The 13876-nt window shown below is 43.8% G+C and overlaps 1 pseudogene; it reads left to right on the top strand.

Moving 5' to 3' along the window:
• Positions 1-13876, top strand: part of LOC105892315 — an 88901-nt pseudogene that overhangs the window by 71382 nt on the left and 3643 nt on the right.

The raw sequence follows: 13876 nt of genomic DNA, 5'->3' as shown, positions 1-13876 counted from the left end.
TCTCTGGGCAGGACTAAATAAGTGTGGTTGTTGACATGTTTGGTCAGTGTTGGGGTACTAGGCTGTCACAGACACACTGCCTCATCAGTTTGTCTATGGAAAAAAAAATATCAAGCTGTTTTAGAATCTAAAAATATGTGCCTTGCCTTACAGTAAAGACTATCAGGTATAGATCAGCTTTCTATGTTTCATCTTATATGGTAGTAGCCTTGTTACATAATAACTACACTATTATTAAAACTCTAACAATTCGTATTGAAAGAAGTTTAGTATAGTATAAATTAGTAATAATTTAATTTCACTCATACCCAGGAAGAACCAGCCAAACAGGCCATCCACCACAACATCAGCATCAATATTGACTCCTTGTCTCTTGTTCCATCCAAAACAGCAAGAAACCTCGGGGTCATTATTGATGACCAACTGACTTTCACGGATCACATTGCCTCTGTCTCTAGGTCCTGCCGCTTTGCGCTATTCAACATCCGCAAAATCAGGCCGTACCTAACCCAGTATGCCACCCAGCTGCTGGTGCAAACCTTGGTGAATTCCCGCCTTGATTACTGCAACGCCCTCCTAACGGGCCTGCCGGCTTGCGTGGTGAAACCACTACAAATGATCCAGAACGCGGCGGCGCGTCTGGTGTTCAACCAACCGAAGAGGGCACACGTCACCCCGCTTCTTATTGACCTCCACTGGCTGCCTGTAGCTGCTCGCATTAAGTTCAAGTCACTTATGCTTACCTACAGAGTGCTTGATGGTTCTGCTCCCACCTACCTAAATGCTCTTGTAAGGGCAAATGTTACACCCAGGATGCTGCGCTCTTCTAGTGAGCGTCGTTTGGCAGTGCCGTCTGTGCAAGTACGGCAGTCCAGACTATTCTCATTTGTAGTTCCACGTTGGTGGAATGAACTACCCAGCACTACCAGAGCAGGGGCGTCCCTCTCTACCTTTAAGAAGCTCTTGAAGACCCAACTCTTCAGAGAGCACTTCCTGTCCTAACTGGCACTTCGACTAGTGCGTAACTTGCAATTACAGCAGTTACATTTCTGCACTTCTTTCTTTCTTTTTTATTTCATTTTGTTATATTTCTTATGTAAAGTAGTAGTTATTTATTGTTACACCAGGTTCTATTGCTCGTAGCTTGAATATTCTCTCCCTTGTACGTCGCTTTGGACAAAAGCGTCTGCTAAATGACTAAATGTAAATGTAAATGTAACCCTTCTAAAGTCTTCCTTATCCCCAAGAGCGTAGTGTTGCGTAGCATAGCATAGTGTAGCGTAGCTCTGCCTGTGTTTTTACCTCTGTCCCGCTGGTGCACACGCTTAGCGACTGGCCAAGGCTTAGTGGCATACTCACCTCTGGACCACATGTGAAATGCTTTTAGACTTCCATTGCTGCAAAGCTGATTTGTGACTGAGAGGGACAATGCAGCGTTTTAGCGCAGCTGAACTGACCTGAATTCTGATGGGCCCTGAAACCACTTAGCTCCAGGCCTAGTGACTCTCAGAACGACCCACAAGGCCGGGCATCTTTACATTATCAACACTGCAATGCATCTGTGGCTAGCGCTAGCCTGATTAGCACGACCTCTGCACTGCAGATCTAATTACGCTGATGGGAGACATGGCGTGTTTCCGTACGAGGTTGGAGGTCGAAGGTCAGAGGGATGAGAGAGCATGCAAAGCAAAGGGTGGTAGATTATGATGGGGGGGGGGGGGGGCATAAATGGATGTAGATGGCGTGGTGTTTCCGGATGCCTAAGCTGATAATCTGCCAAGCAGACAAGGTGATCCCCTCTCGCCTCTCTTATGCTGTTATGTAAGAGGCGCCGGGGGGGGGGAGGTGCTGTCAAGTATTTCACCGTTTCCTTTTCTTATCTGTCACCGAAATTCACCACTCGCGGTGTGTGTGGAGTGGGAGTTGCGGTGCGGTGTGGCAAACTGATTTAGTATGCAATGATGGCAGGATGTTTGTCCATGAGGTATGACCTTATTTTGGCAAAACCACTTCATTTTGTAACATGACAAGTAAAAGCTGTTTAATAAAGTGCCTGCGCACTGTAAGCACAGGACTAACTCCATCACCCAACATGTGAAGGCTATATTACTGTAAGCACAGGACTAACTCCATCACCCAACATGTGAAGGATATATTACTGTAAGCACAGGACTAACTGCATCACCCAACATGTGAAGGCTATATTACTGTAAGCACAGGACTAACTCCATCACCCAACATGTGAAGGCTATATTACTGTAAGCACAGGACTAACTCCATCACCCAACATGAAGAGGTTTTATTCAGTGGCGGTTCTACACGGAGGCCTGGGGTGGCCCGTGCCCCCGTAAACATATCCCTGGCCACCCCTGTGGCCACCCAGTGCCGACCAAATACAAAAATGATGAATTTATTATGATTTTACACCCGAGCGCCAAAAGCGGAAATATTGTGACGCAACGTTCTACACGGGTAAATTAAAGCGGCACACCCAAACACTGTAGTTTACCAGGTGTGGTGCTCGTCGGTGAATGAGAGCTCAGCAACTACTATTCATGGATACCATGTGATTGTGACGTGTGTCTAATATTATATATATTTGTGTCCAACAGGGAGACAGTAGTCTAGCTGTGCGTCGGTCACAACCCACAGAAAGTTCAAATGCCCGGGAACTGTCGCCAAAGAAACCCAAATATACAATTTCGTTCTATTCCAAAAGGTTTAGGGAATGACTGACCTCTTAAGTGAAATGCAGCACATTGATACAATCGTGAATAATTACTTACATGACCTGTGATCACATACATATTTTTTGTCTCCAGATGCCATATTTTTGTGTCGTTCACCCATCCTGCAACTGCATATTGATAGGCATTTGTACTCTTGAAAGATAAAAGCGCAGGACTAACTCCATCACCCAACATGTGAAGGCTATATTACTGTAAGCACAGGACTAACTCCATCACCCAACATGTGAAGGCTATATTACTGTAAGCACAGGACTAACTCCATCACCCAACATGAAGAGGCTGCATTACATGTGCACCTTTGGTGACATTTGGTGACACAGACATCTTATCTGTGAAGAGATTCAGACGAATCAGAGGCAAAAACCTCTATCTCTCATAGCTGTGACCTGTGCATCTCAGTGTTTCTGAGCTGTTTCCTTAGGACATAACTGTGTACAAATATCAGATCTTCTTTGATCTATTATCTTTTTGACTCCGGAGCCAGTTCATATCAACACTGAGTGGGACAGAGAGCTGAATGGCTCTTTTCTTTATCCGTGCCGATTAAGGTCATGCTTGTTGCAGCAGTGCTGTGGGTAGAGGGACTAACCTCCCTAACTACTATTACCTGTGTCTGTTTGATACTAAAAAGATCTGGATTGGTATCTGGATTTGGATAGAAACCTGAAGTGGATGTGTCTCAAAATAGATTTGGAGATGAGTTAATTTGGCCTAGAATGACATTACTTCTTTGTTACTTTCTTATATTTTCTTATATTCATTGTCTGTGTGTTAATATAAGAGTTGAACAACAGAGTACTTGTACTCTGAAAGAAATATTCAAATGTTTTTTTTTTCTACTAAAATGATAAAAATCACAAAGGAACCCTTTATCAAAACATTTTTTTCCTCTAGGTAGTATGGTTGAGACTAAAGCTGCCCTTTCTTCTCAGATACGAGAACAGCTTTTTTGTTTACATTCCCTTAACGATTGCCGTAGTGCCATACGCAGCATTAGCATAGCATTAGCCACTGCTGCTAATGTTGGTGCTGTTTCTAAGGCAACCAACTTAGTTGGTTGTTGTTGCTGCGTTGTCAGTGGCAAGAGAAGGGCACTGCCCCCGTTCCCTGTTGTGTAACCGGCACTCCAAGCCGGACGGTGCTTTCATAACCATCACGTTGGGCCCACAAGCCCAGAGGAGTGCCCAGTCCAAAAAAGACAGCAGTAGCCACTAACACACACACACACACACACACACACACACACACACACACACACACACACACACACACACACACATACTGACACAAACACACACACACACACACACACACACACACACACACACACATACTGACACAAACACACACACACACACACACACACACTGACACGAACACGTTACCACATAACTGAAAGATATAGAATGCCTTAATTGGACTCTGAAACTAAGCAGATCAACATATTATCCAACTGTACACGTGATTGACATAACATTCAGCATGTGATTAGACGTAACACTACTGTATCAACAAGTGGGAATAACAAGACTGGCCTTGACCGATACAGAGAGAGACAGACAGAGAGAGAGAGAGAGAGAGAGAGAGAGAAATAGACACAGAGAAAAAGAGAGAGAAAGTTGTCTGTAATAGAAGCATTGGCAGGATAACTCAATCATGGAGGATTCACTTCTTCCTTGCAGAGACGTAAACCACAACCACAGGCACTTTAATCCCAGGCTAGCGAAGCAGTAGTCTCTGCACTCATTCCTTAATGTGGGATTAGCGATATTGGATTAAGGAAGCACCTCTGTACCAGTAATCCCTGTCAGACATTTTAAATATGTTTCCATTACCGCACTGAAAATCTCATCAAAATTGCATTAAGATGCCTGACGGGCTCCACAGGAGCACAAACAACTGGAGAATGCCCAGTGTTAGCAGCGTGAGTGTTAGCAGCGTAAGTGTTAGCAGTGTAAGTGTTAGCAGTGTAAGTGTTAGCAGCGTGAGTGTTAGCAGCGTAAGTGTTAGCAGTGTAAGTGTTAGCATGATATCGGAACTCTACTTCAATTGTTCCAGATTATACTCAGGGTCACTGACCTCTTTAAAACCAGATGTCAGCATGTGTGTGTGTGCGTGTGTGTCTTAGTGTTTAAGTATGTTTCAGATTTGCCCCAGATTTCAATCGGTTCTATACTGTAAATACATCCCCTGTTGTTTACATTTCCAGAAGCTTTCCTCCATGTCTCTACTGGATTTGACTAATACTTGATTCTGATTAATTCATATCGAACTAATCATTTTGTAATGTTTACCAAACAAGCTACCGGATTAATGGACATGGTGCACTTAAGTTAGTCGTCACAGATGCACACGTTTCCCAGTAGTATTGGCTTAAAAAGAATCATTTAAAAGCGTAACAGCGTCCCTGGAGAAGGACACATGAGTGCCATTAGTGCCAGTCTTCCGTTCTGAGGCACTGTTAAGCGTGGCGTTTACTTAAAGATGAATTTACAGCGGTACTTCCTGTCTACACAGGAAGTGTTGTGTACTTAAAGATGTATTAACAGCGGTACTTCCTGTCTACACAGGAAGTGATTAGCCTGTCGGAGGGGAGCACGGTGGACCTGCGGAGGCCGGGGGAGGTAGAGGACGATTACTCAGAGCTGGGAGATGATGCCATGGACCCAGACGACTGCTTCCCCGAATGTAAGATGGCCGCAGGACGACTTCAGGGCAATGTGTGAACTCACTTGAGGTCTAACAAGAGACATGACAGCTTGGCCCGTCTCTTTCCACGCACGCACGCACGTCTGTCTGTCTGTCTGTCTGTCTGTCTGTCTGTTAAACCCATCCCTCTGCTGCTCCCCAGTCTGTGTGCGCCGCTGTAAGTGCTGTGAGATCGACACGACTCGCGGGGTTAGCCAGGCCTGGTGGAGGCTGAGGAAGACATGCTTCCAGATCGTGGAGCACAGCTGGTTCGAGACCTTCATCATCTTTATGATCCTCCTCAGCAGTGGAGCTCTGGTGAGAAGAGGATTGTATGTGTGTGTGTGTGTGTGTGTGTTTGTGTATGTGTGTGTGTGCGTGTGTGTGTGTGTGCGTGTGTGTGTGTGTCTGGCCGTGAGTGAGTGTTGGTATGGGGAGCCAGTGTGAGCATGTGTGGGAATATATATATATATATATACCTCTCCTCCTACATGACCTGGCAGCTGCAGTGACCCCAGATACCTGCTACAGCTCAAACAGCCCTGGACTGCGTTTCCCAAAAGCATTGTTGAACAACTAGTTAAATGACAGAGAAACTATCATTTTGAACACTCTCTCTCCACGGTTACCATGGTGGCTCCTGACCATCGTTTTCAGGAAACGCAGTCCTGTTCCCGAACAGGCACTGATCAGCTGGTCCAGGTCCTGTAGAGTCATCTGGGTCATCTCCATCCCATAATCCTCCTCAACAACATAGACCTCCATAGCAACCAGATGCTGATGGAAACCTCTAACCTCAGCGCTAAAGCATCAATGCTAACTTTTAATTATACCTCCTCAGGCACCGCTAACCTCAGCGCTAAAGCCTCAATGCTAACCTTTAATTATACCTCCTCAGGCACTTCTATCCTCACTGCTAAAGCCTCAAGCCTCAAGACCTATCCATTCATTAATCCATCCATCCGTCAGTCCAGCCATCCTCCTATCAACGTGCATGAGTGATGTTTAATAACGCACCCCTAACCAGGCGGTATTGCCATGTGTAGGCATTCGAGGACGTCTACATCGAGCAGAGGAAAGTGGTGAAAGTCATCCTGGAGTACGCAGATAAAGTCTTCACCTACATCTTTGTGCTGGAGATGTTCCTGAAGTGGATCGCCTACGGCTTCAAGAAGTATTTCACCAACTACTGGTGCTGGCTGGACTTCCTCATCGTGGATGTAAGTATGACTAGTATGAGAATGAGTAGGAGACACACTCTCTCGTCTGTCTGAGTGTCTATACCTGCCTCACAGGGCCCAGTAAGGCTCAGGATTAATGTCCGAGGATGAGTCACTTATTCACATGGAGTGCTCAATATCAGTTATTACATAATACCTGTAGACACAGTGAAAGCATTCATCTCGTGATAACATCTCTTCGAATGGTCTGCACCACATTAAGTTATTTTCTGCCAAGCGTTTGGTATGTTTTTATTAGTGGCCAGTGATAGGCAGGAGATCACAGAGAAAGCCAACAGAATAATGGAATATGGAATATGGAATAATGGAATATGGAATAACAGAATATGGAATAATGGAATGTTAAGACCCTGATGGAATGTGAGCGCTGAGCTGTGCTTTGTTCAGATTTTGAAACTGACTTTGAACCAGTATTCATATCAAGTTTCCACACGACTTATTTCAGTGCACATGGTCATGCCTTTTTAAGACCTAAATTTTGTTTCTGTCTGATTTTAGCCTTTAGCCAACCTTGTTTAGACCCAGGAGGTGCAGGATGTCAGGGTGGATGAACTGGTTACTCAGTTACTGGTAACTGGCAACCGGTTACTCACAGTGTGAAAGTGACTAATCGGCCATTTGCAATGCAACCGACTAACGTCCTCTTTTCAGGTCGAATCTATCCTTGACTACTATCCTTGAATTCTATCTGGACCAAATGATAAACATGCACGCACCCTTTCTCCCCTCACACACACACCCACACACACATACACACATACCACGCACACATACCACACACGCGCACACACACACACACATACGCACACACACACACACATACCACACACGCGCACACACACACACACACACACACACAGACATACCATGCACACATACCACACACGCGCACACATACACACATACCTCGCACACATACCACACACGTGCACACACACACACACACAGACACACACACCACACACACATACCACACACAGACACACTAGAGCACACACGCACGCACACACACACACACACACACACACACACACACACACACACACACACACACACACACACACACACACACACACACACACACACACACACACACACAGAGACACAGTACAACTGGCCTCTAACCAACACCAAGACCACACACCACACATGGGCATCACACTCAGTGAAACATGTCAGTCCCGTGGCAGTGCCCTCACTCTGTCTCTTCTGGTTTCACCCTGTCGTCGGGCCACTAACAGATCACCACACACACTTCTAACGATAGGGTAAGTTCATAGGTCAAAGGTCAAAGGTGAGTAGAGGCTCAGGGGCCGAACTGGAGCCTCAGCATCACGACTGCCTGTGTGTCTGCCTCTCCTGTCCATGAAGCGATATCAAAAGCCACTGTCTCTATCTCAGCCCAGCCTATTTAAATGCCACTGTCTCTATCTCAGCCCAGCCTATTTAAACGCCACTGTCTCCTCCCCAGCCCTGCCTATTTAAACGCGTAAGTGCACAGGGCTGCTGTGACGACCACCATTTTGTGTTTGCACACCAGACTTTGGCTTTTGTATCGTACGACAGTCTGTGTGATCATGTAACCAAACTTTTATCTACAGAAGATTTAGGATTTTTGTTTTGGTCATGTTTCTTTTTGCTCAGTTTGTCATGTTGTTATTCTCTTGGTTGGTTAGAGGGTCTTGGATGTTAGGCTTCTGTCTGGTGAAGAAATATGTGTATAATGTTAAAACTGACAATAGCAAAGACTGACGTTTGTTTGAGAAACAGGAAAGTGCCGGATGTGTAGGATGTAGACGCCCAGGTTCGAAGATACATTAATGGTCAAAGAGCTTACACTAGGTCAGGGAGTTTATATGTACATGTTAAATCTGGACTGTTAATGTTTAAATGGCAACTGTTTGCAGTAATCTATGTATATGAAGGCAATGTTTATTAGATGCCCAAATAACGAGTGTCAGAGCTAAAGATATTTAAAAAAACTTATGTGAATTAAAATATCTTCTTTAGATATACTCAAAGGAATCCATTTTAACTTTATTTTATAAAGAAATACTTGGGACCTAAGTGCCTGGTCTGTATCTGAGAACAGATCAGGCCTTAATTCAACGTCAGCATCCACATTGGCCTCGCTGGGTGCTTATTGGGCAAACGCAAAAAAACAACTGGACCATCAAATTGGACAAAACACAATAATAAAATACTGATCAAGTTTCTAAAATTCTTTATAAAAAGCCTCACTCTATTTCATATACATGCCTATGGATGATGTATGCATGTATAGGTGGGTATGTGTGTATGTTTCACTTACTGTACGTGAGACTGCATATGCGCATACTGGTCCATGGTATGTCCTCATCTCTGACGTGTTTGTCTTCACCCACACTACAGCCACACATTCACATTCAGCCACCCTCCTCTCCTGTGGGCCATTCAACAGTGAAACACCACATACTGTTCTTAATACGCCATACTGTTCTTAATGCGCCATACTGTTTTTAAATACGCCATACTGTTGACTATGAATGTAGAATAGAGTGGAAGTACAAACACAACTCAAACACAACGAATGAAAACAAAAACAAAAACAAAACAATGATTCCTAACTGAACCTAAATTCTACCCAAACCCAATGCAACTAAACTGTGACTAAATTGTGTCCCAAATATTCAGTTCCTGTAGAATGTCCTGTAGAATGTCCCAGTATGAGTAGAGTTCTATTAAATATTCAGTTCCTGTAGAATGTCCCAGTATATGTAGAGTTCTATTAAATATTCAGTTCCTGTAGAATGTCCCAGTATATGTAGAGTTCTATTAAATATTCAGTTCCTGTAGAATGTCCCAGTACAGTTCTATTAAATGCCAGGTCTGGAGCTTCGGCTCATTGGAGCTCTCTGTCATCACATGTGCCATTTCTATACCACTTGTCTTTTTGCTTTGCCACTGTTTTCTCTGGTACTATTTCATGTAACAGCTAATAAATGTGTTTTAAGATGTGTAGGACAAGAATCGAAATGTGTTGTTTTAAGATGTGTATGACAAGAATCAATTTGTGTTTTAAGATGTGTGTGAGAACAATCAACATTTGTTTTAAGATGTGTATGACATGAATCAGAGGTTTATGGATAACTGTAATCAATCATATGATAGCATGTCAGAAATGGCTACTCTAAACAATTTTAAGTTTGTAACGAGAGACAGATAAAAAACAGGTCTACTTACAAGGGTTACAGGTAGTCAGTTTAAGATTTGACTTAAAATTGGTGGGAAACCCATGTTGGTGTGTGCCTTAGGGTAAGGACCTGCGGATTCTAGGATACACAACCAGATAGCTAATTGGTTTAACAGTGCAGTGTTGTACAGAACAGCCATGAGTTTAAAAGCCAATCAGTCACACCTTAGATCTGAGAGCACAGGTTTCACCTTTAAGCTACTTTTCCTGTTTCGTCTGCTACGCTATGTTAGCTTACAGTAGCTGGCTTGGGAAGGGGTCAAGTCAGGATCTGGGACTTACCCAGTAGATCCTCACCAGATCACCATTTCACCAGATCTGTGCTGGATCTGTGCTGGTTAAAGCCACTATGGGTTGCCAATTCTGTGAAGGTGCCCCAGTGCCCTCAGGAGGTCTATCTACCAGTGCTTCGCTCTAGAGTCTGTCTGTAGAGCAGTTCAGTTAATCAGTGTGGTATCATGGACTATCTTTCACTGTAGAGCAGTTAAGTTGATCAGTGTGGTATCATGGACTGTCTTTCACTGTAGAGCAGTTAAGGCTGTGAACGAGGGCTATCAATCCTAATCCATCCTTTATGAGACACTTATTGTCCCATCAAGACAAGAGGTAGTATGGATGTTCCCAGCAGGTCAGCCTTGGTTGAAGTGTAACAAACTTTTGTGTGTGTGTGTGTGCGTTTGTGCCTCTGTTTGTCTGTCTGTCTCTGTGTGTGTGTGCGTGTGTGTGGTGACAGGTGTCTCTTATCAGCCTGGTGGCCAACTCTCTGGGCTACTCTGACTTCACGGCCATCAAGTCCCTCCGGACGCTGAGAGCACTGCGGCCCCTCAGGGCCCTGTCTAGATTCGAGGGCATGAGGGTGAGTCTCACACACACTCACACTCACACACACACACACACACACACACACACACACACACACACACACACACACACACACACTGACCTCAGGGCCCTGTCCAGATTCAAGGGCATGAGGATGAGTTACACACACACACATACATTTATCTGTATGTATCTGTGCCTGTGTGTGTGTGTGTGTGTGTGTGTGTGTGTGTGTGTATCTGTGTGTGTGTGTGTGTCTCTCTCTCTCTCTCTCTCTCTCTCTCCCTTCAGGTGGTAGTAAACGCTCTGATTGGGGCGATCCCCTCCATCATGAACGTGCTGCTGGTGTGCCTGATCTTCTGGCTCATCTTCAGCATCATGGGCGTCAACCTGTTCGCTGGCAAGTTCGGCAAGTGTGTCAACCGCATGGGCTACCTGCACAACGCCTCCGTGGTCAACAACAAGTCCGAGTGCCAGAACATGAACGACACCACAGTACTACTGGACCAAGGTCAGGGTGAACTTCGACAACGTGGGCACCGGATACCTGTCCCTCCTGCAAGTGGTGCGTGTCTGTTGTTGTTTTGATCTGATTCATGAATGAGGCGCTTTATGAATTTATTTTAGGATTTAAAATAAATTAGCGATTTATTAATTTATTTTATGAATTTAAATAAATTCGCAATTTATGATCTAATTCATGAATGTAGCGATTTATGAATTTATTTTGAAGACTAAAAATACATTTGCGATTTATGATCGAATTCATGAGTGTAGCAATTTATGAATTTATTTGATGAATTCAAATACATTGGTGATTTATGAATTTATTTGATGAAATCAAATACATTGGTGATTTATGAATTTATTTGATGAATTCAAATAAATGAGCAGTTTATGAATTTATTTGATAAGAATTTACATAAATTAGCGATTTTGTAATTCAATTTCATTATGAATTATGACATTTTATGAATTGAACCTTTGTTCCTATTGGCCAGCTGGTAGGGCATGGTCTTTGATTTGATCCTCAGTCAGTAAACAGGTTTAAATGTTCATGTGTGTGGTGTACTGTAGGTCTCTTTGGGGAAAAGCCCTTCTCAGTGACTACATTTACATTTACATTTAGCAATTTAGCAGATGCTTTTGTCCAAAGCGACGTACAAGGGAGAGAAGTGACTAGTCACATAAATGCACTTGTTTGACTGAAAGCTGTTCTTCATTAAGCAATAGTACTTATAGACCTTGTAGAAGTCTACTTGTATTTTCCCATACGTCTCTGTGCTATGCTGATATTGTTATGGTAGCCTAGCAACAATCACACTTCAGCCAAAGACTCAAGCTAGACTCTAATGACAAACCTGTCATTAATGTCAAAGTCTACTGTTCACTGAATGTCATGAAGTGACCCGTAATCAAGGTAGGAAGTGAAAACTCTTAAAGGTGGACATAATATCTGCCCTAAAGGTGGTCACAGTCCTATTATCTGCCTTTAAGGTGGTCACAGTCCTAATATCTGCTTTAAAGGTGGTCACAGTCCTAATATCTGCCTTAAAGGTGGTCACAGTCCTAATATCTGCCTTAAAGGTGAGGTGGTCACAGTGTTAATATCTGCCTTAAAGGGGGTCACAGTTCATATATCTGCCTTAAAGGTGGTCATAGTCCTAATATCTGCCTTAAAGGAAGGTGGTCATAGTCGTAATATCTGCCTTAAAGGTGGTCATAGTCCTAATAGTCCTAATATCTGCCTTAAAGGTGAGGTGGTCACAGTCCTAATAGCTGCCTTAAAGGTGGTCATAGTCCTAATAGTCCTAATATCTGCCTTAAAGGTGAGGTGGTCACAGTCCTAATAGCTGCCTTAAAGGTGGTCATAGTCGTAATATCTGCATTAAAGGTGGTCATAGTCCTAATATCTGCCTTAAAGGTGGTCACAGTTCATATATCTGCCTTAAAGGTGGTCATAGTCCTAATATCTGCCTTAAAGGTGGTCATAGTCGTAATATCTGCCTTAAAGGTGGTCATAGTCCTAAAAGTCCTAATATCTGCCTTAAAGGTGAGGTGGTCACAGTCCTAATAGCTGCCTTAAAGGTGGTCATAGTCGTAATATCTGCATTAAAGGTGGTCATAGTCGTAATATCTGCATTAAAGGTGGTCATAGTCCATATATCTGCCCCAAAGACGTGTGCAGAAATGGCTGCCGTGACCTCAACTCTCCTCTTTATCACACAGTCTTGCTGCGGTGCCGTTGTTGTTTGCAGTTGTCCTGGTTCCTAAGTGTTGAATTTTTTTCTAATTTCTCTGTCCTCAAGGCTACTTTCAAAGGCTGGATGGAGATCATGTATGCAGCTGTAGACTCTCGTGGGGTGAGTGTGTATATGTGTGTGTGTGTGTGTGTGTGTGTGTGTGTGTGTGTGTGTGTGTGTGACCCTACCTCAGTGGCGCAGCTAAAAGTGAAAAACTCAGGCCAGAGAGATTTCAGGCCAGATTGCCAAACCTGATCCTGATCCTGTGCAGAACCGGTGCAGAACCAGTGCAGATGTGCTGGAGAACCAGTGCAGATCCAATGCAGATGTGCTGGAGAACCTGGCATGAGCTGTAACTGGGGCTTCTGGGGTGCCCTTCACTCAAGATTCCTCAAAGTCGTGCCAGTCAGGGTGTCTTTGCACATGATAGCATAGATCCTAGGTGTGTGTGTGTGTGTGTGTGTCTGTGTGTGTGTGTGTGTGTGTGTGTGTCAGGGTGTCTCTGCACATGATAGCATAGATCCCAGGTTTCCCCATCCTTTCTTTTCCTGTTCGGTTCTGTTTTTCTCTTTTCTGTCTCACTTGTCATTGAATGTGCTTGACTGTGTCCCTTCCCTGTGCCGACCCACAGGTGGAAGAACAGCCCATAAAGGAGATCAACCTGTACATGTACTTGTACTTCGTCATCTTCATCATCTTCGGCTCCTTCTTCACCCTCAACCTCTTTATCGGCGTCATCATCGACAACTTCAACCAGCAAAAAAGAAAAATAGGTATGAGGACTCTGATATGCTGAAAACAACTCACTGAAATAAAACCATGCAATGAGATATTATTCTTATTCATAGACATTTGATGCAAATGATGAAGACATGTTTTCTAAAATGTCTTTCCATAACA

The sequence above is a fragment of the Clupea harengus genome, chromosome 25, assembly GCF_900700415.2.
Source record: "Clupea harengus chromosome 25, Ch_v2.0.2, whole genome shotgun sequence".
NCBI lineage: Eukaryota > Metazoa > Chordata > Actinopteri > Clupeiformes > Clupeidae > Clupea > Clupea harengus.
This window is presented reverse-complemented; position numbering and strand designations above follow the sequence as displayed.